The sequence below is a fragment of the Choristoneura fumiferana genome, chromosome 6 (genome assembly GCF_025370935.1).
Source record: "Choristoneura fumiferana chromosome 6, NRCan_CFum_1, whole genome shotgun sequence".
NCBI lineage: Eukaryota > Metazoa > Arthropoda > Insecta > Lepidoptera > Tortricidae > Choristoneura > Choristoneura fumiferana.
In genome coordinates this window covers 6,800,475-6,806,474 of record NC_133477.1, presented here as the reverse complement: position 1 = coordinate 6,806,474, position 6,000 = coordinate 6,800,475, and the positions used below count along the sequence as shown (strand labels likewise).

Genomic DNA, 6,000 nt, shown 5'->3' with positions numbered 1-6,000 from the left:
AAGCAGGGAATACTATTCCTTTGTTGATGTTTGCCCACGCTTGGATATTGCCCGCGGCTTCGGCTTCATTTCAATCTTTTCGGCAGGTTTACCAATGTTCGTATTCGCCGAATATTCAGCTAATCACTGAATGTTCGGCAAAGTGGTACTCTTCTTTTTACTGTATTGACTACTATTGAGTCATGTATGAGATGAGTGTTAAATGTGTTATTTTTATGAGGTATTTTATTGAGACTTGAAATAACAGCAGATAAAAAAGATGGTAATTAATTAAACCAAAATGTATCTAGCTGATTTGAGAATAACCTACAGTGATGTTTATAATAAAATAATATGTTAATATAATCAATGAAGTCATTATTGCTAGAAATTAAGTGAGTTTCCTTAACCATTTAACTATTGAATATAAGATTATTTACACTAAGCGTGAAAAAAAAATGTTATAACAAAAAATTTAACCAACTACAAAAAACCATGAAAATATTTTCTACCAGTCTGAAGTCGGTGCCTCAGCACGAGCTAGCAGGAGTAATTGAAGCCCAATAATGTAGTGCATAGGTGAGGTAGGCGACTATAGGTCCACTCCTGCTGGCTCGTGATGAGGCACCGACTTCAGAGTGGTAGAAAATAATTTTCATGTTTTATGTAGTCAGTTCAATTTTTTTTTATATTATTTTTTGTTTTAATCAAGAGTTGCATGATTAAACATTTCAACAAAAATAATCATAAATCATTTACTTAGGAATCAACTATGCTGAATATTCAGCCGAATATTTGGTTCGGTAAAAATTTTACTGAACATAGCATTCGGCCGAATATTTGTATTCGGTTGAAACCCATGTTCCGCCTATCTTTAATAATGAAACCAACAACAATACTGAAAACCATAACGAGAACAACAAAAAAATAATTATGATTATATTAAATAATAAAGACCATTTAAAACGTGCCATTGACGTGCGTTTGTACGCACGCGAATTATTACAGCTGCTCTATGGAAAGAAAACTCGCTGTCAACGCGTTTCTCTAAATGCAACGCGGCTCTAAATAATGCAAAAGATATAAAATGCAGTTAGTAATAAATAGGGCTCCGAATTTTTGCGTGCGACTATTGGGTACTACAGGTTGTATAGGGACAGAGCATCGGTTTTTATCAACGTTATCGACAAATCGATATTATTTTAAGTAACTAAATAAACCTCAACTTTACGATGATACTCATTACACACTTTTTTCAGCGGTCAATAATGAAAAAAGTTCAAAATATTGGGAAGTTTAATCTGTTCAAACTGCTTTATTGGGAATCACTATAATTACGAATACCTACCTTATATTTTATTGCTTGAGAAAAGCTCCCTCTGAGACTACTTAACGTTCATAGAATGAAGAATTAGAATATTATTTTGTATTCCTTCAGTTCTTACCATAGCCAATATAAAGTATTTTATTATTAATAATATTTCAAGCAAAAATATATTTACAATTATGTATTAAAGTTACAACATAAATTTTAATCTGTCACTAAGCTGCACGAAAATTCCAGGCCCTAGTAATATAAAAACACAACAATACATATCATCAAGTGCTTGTTAAATTTGTCATATTGCCAAGAGAGATCTTGCATATTTATTGCCTTTTTATCATCCCTTTATTAAGTAGCTACACTTCTAAAAAACAATTTAACCAAATGTTTGGAAATTTTTTTTTTCAATCGTGTTTGGTGTTGTTTATAGTATGGTATCTCATAAATAAAGTGAATAAATTAATAATATTATATATAATAGCTGTTGCCTGCAATGAATTCGTAAATTGCTATCTCATACCATAGGAATTATATCATTTTCGAGGATAAAAACTATCCTACATCCATCCCTAGCACTTAAACTATCTTCATACCAAATTCATGTAAAATCAGTATTGCTGTATGATTATTGTATACATAAACTACTTTGTTAGCTAATTTTAGTTTGTGCTCTAATTGGCATTGTTAAGACGTTTCATTGAGTAGTTGCAACAAAGTTTCCCCACAGCTAATATCATTATTATTAATATATAACATTCTGAGTGTGTTAGACAATGAGGTCTCAAGTCTTGAATTTTTACGTAAATTGAGTCATAAAAAGAATTGGCTAAATGACTCACTGTTTAGTTATCTATCTGGTTAATAATATTATTATTTCTTATCTGGTTAATAATATTATATTTTTCTATCTGGTTAATAAACCAGATAGAATAATAATATTATTAACCAGATAGATAACTAAACAGTGAGTCATTTTAGCAATTCTTTTAATGACTCAATTTACGTAAAAAATTCAAGATTGAGACCTCATTGTCTAACACACTCAGAATGTTATTCAATTTCACTATGTCCTTCTGTCACATGGCATAGGATTAGAGCTTGAAACAGATATGAGGAAATGTAATTGCTTGCATCCCTGCATTAGAATATACAGCCACAGGTCTTTGGAAACCAAACAAACCAGTTCAGATAATCTAATCTTGTGCAGTCTGACTAGATATTGAAGATACATTATTTCATTTACATTTTGATATAAGAAGGTAATATGGAATAACCTTCAGGTCCATTCCCAGTCTCATGGTAGTCTAATAATACAAGTTTAAGGTTAGGTTCTGACTAAGATTTTTCAATGTTGGATTTCAAGTGTACAGCCAGAAAGTATTACCTTCTATTCATCATATTGAACTTGGTTGACAAAACTGTCTTTTATATGTACCTTAATCCCATAATTCATATAATATCTGAAGCATTTTTATCAAATTGGAATAATTGGTTGTTCATTTATAATATTGTTGCAAACATTAGTTAATCAAATATTAATTTATAAGCAAAATTCAAAGCAGACTACAATCATATGGATTAATAAATCATGGTCACTTTATTACTCTGTGGGTAAACCTGCTCATTATCAACATATTTCTTTATGTTTACCCTCACATAAGAAAATTTATAATATTGTGAATTGATTTTATAATAACCCATTCAAATCCCTAGACACTGACATTGGGGTTGATGCACTCTCCAACGACCTAATTCATGATTTTTCTACCGCTCGAGACACCGCATACCGATGATATGAGGATTTAAAGAACTTTATTTATACATGCCTTACTTACCGTCCTCGGATATACCCGCTCGGTGCCGGAAGAGTGCCACCACAACACGAATTTCACCTTGTTGAATGGGTGTTCCAATATCGCTCTCTTGGTCACTGGAGTTGGCTTTCGTAATTCTCGAGTACCAGACCGAAACCCACTTGGCCGTGATTGTTGATTTTATACACTTCATCCTCGTAAAAGTACTGAAAGTCAGTCGGCGAACCCGGATTTTGTCCCGCCATATTGACGGGAATTATCTTAGACACAAATATTTTGTTTTTTACGCGATTATGTTCTTTCTGGACAGCTGATTGCAATTGAATTGTGGCGCATGCGTCAATTAGTGACGCGGCGCGCTCGATTATGAGAACTCGAAAAATTGGTCGATATTATTCATAGTTATTCGATTGTTTATTATTTATTAATTATAACAATACTTTTTTAATCCAAATTTAGCTCAATTTGTTATATCTGCACGCTAACTGTTAGCATTTTTAGCGGTCTTAGCGGCTAGCACCGCTAAAAAATCAAGGAAAAAAAATAGTTTTATTTTGATTTATTTTTTCACTTGTCTGATATCTTGTCACCTTTTCTGTTAAGCGTATAAACTAACTAGCTAGCAGTAGCTGACCTGCTAATTCATGGTGTTAACGATGATACCTGGGCGATCGAGTTTTGCTCAGTTCTTCATAGCTGAATCGTATTTTATTTGGAGAAGGTGCATTATTCGGATTCAAATAAACTTAAAAGTAATGCAAATTTCAGTTTTGCAATTCCTTCGCTATGCCGTATTATCGGTGTACTGCCTTTTCGGCGAAATATGTTTCACCAAATTTCACTTAGCAACCAACCTTTCGCCGAAGTTTCATTTAGCAAACTAATCGTTGGCATAACTTTACTTCGCATTTTTATTATTTCACATATTTTTATATTGCAAAATTTTACTTCATCACACTTTTATGTGGCAAATAATTATTTAGCAAATGATTGGCTCAGAAAAATAACAATTTGTCAAATAACATTTGGCCAATTTTTATATTGCAAAGTGTTACTTCAATTTGATTTGTGCGAGCGAGTGAAGCAAGCGAGCAAGACTGTTCGGAGCAGAAGCGACTTGGATAGTTTAGGTTCAGGTTTAGGTTACGCTCCGATGTTAGAGGTTTTTTTTATAGCAGCCAGGATAAACGCCACTAGGAAAGTAGGTTGGATGCATTTAATATGTTGCTAAATTTAAAGTATGCCAATCAATACATTTGACGAATACATAAATGACATCTCAAAAAAAATCAAGGTAATAATTTGCATAATAATAATTTTATCAAATCATTAGTTGGGAAATGATATCAGATGATGGCAGATATTTGTATGAATAATACGATACATTTATATTAGGAAGTTTACGCGCACAGGTCGTTAAAATAAATTAAGACTGAATATGTTTTTCAAATGATGAATAATTTAAACATGATTGTACATAACTTAGGCATGCACGTGCAAGCAAGCCTACCAGCAAATAACAATATTTTTTAATCGATTTTGAAGGATCGATACATTTTTCGGAATAGAAGTAAAGACAACACTATCCACTTTTGCAACGGAAACGCCATCTTGCGGGTCATTGAACAAATTTGTGCGTTTAGTTCTGCTTCAAATATACACACTTATTAAATTAAAAACACAACGCACACATGACACAATTATATTTCAGTTAAAAAATATATTTTTATTGTAATATTTAAAATTGTATTGTTTTTGTAAGATACTCATGACCCATCAAATTGTTGTGGTAATTTTTTCCCCACAATAACGAAACGTAATTATGTATGTTAACTTCATTTTATTTAGTGGTTAGGTTTAATAAAATAAACAGATCAAAAAGTAATGTAAGAATTTAAGTAACTGTAACTAGCAGGTATTTTTTTTGTTCTGTGCAATGTAAATTATAATAAAGGAATTAAAGTGACGTAAACACTAAAAGATAGATTACCTAAGTACACGAATATTATTTTATTTTATTTTTCCCATAAGGTATAGGAGTGTCAGGATGTTTAAAACTGTTTAAATTACCCTGGCATGTGTGTGAATCGGACTCGCGCACACTCGCACACTAAGTAAGTAAATAACTAAGAATATCCCTTGAGCTAAATTTACGCAGCGTGGGTTTGTTTTTGCTAGTTACTGAATAAACAGACAGATATATACCTAGGTACCTATTATATAAAAATTAAGATTTTCTCAAACATGACGTGAAACATTAACGTTGTCGTTGTGCTGCGTGGGACCACACGACACGAACTTCGAGTTTCGAGTTTCGTAGTAGCCCTGCTGCAGGCGCTGCGGCACGCCGGCCGGCGCGCAGTCACTATTAGCGGCCTGCAAAGACCATATTTTCATGCACATTTCCCGCCCTCGCCCGGCAATGCGGCCGCCATTTGTTTCATTCAACGCGACTGCGGCACGGCGCCTGCCCGCCGCCAGCACCACCACCTGCAGCCGCCGCCCCAGTAGCCAGCACGACATACGTGCACACAACAAGGCACACAACAAGGCGACGAGACCAGCTTAATTTCTTGTTTTTTTTTTTTAAATCATGTCCTGTTTGAGCTATACAAGCCTCGGCCGGAACGGAACGCGGGGTTGCCGGCCTCGCATCCCTATCCTATATATCTGTCTATATCTGCTAGGTCCGCAACCCCCTACTTCCCGGCCAGACTACAGTAATGTACTATTTCAGACTTTTCTTATTCGGTAATAAATAATGCTTTAAAAGGGTCCGTCAATTCTGGGACTTTTTGTACGGAAACAACTTTTTTAACGACTGTAAATGTCTTGTGATAGTGTTGGCATATGAATTGGTTTATTTCACTTCTCCAATGAAGT

The 6,000-nt window shown here is 34.0% G+C and overlaps 1 protein-coding gene across 1 annotated transcript in view; it reads left to right on the top strand.

Moving 5' to 3' along the window:
- The window catches only part of LOC141428934 (cytoglobin-2-like), a 286,546-nt gene that overhangs the window by 228,735 nt on the left and 51,811 nt on the right, over positions 1–6,000 (top strand). The window lies entirely within an intron of this gene.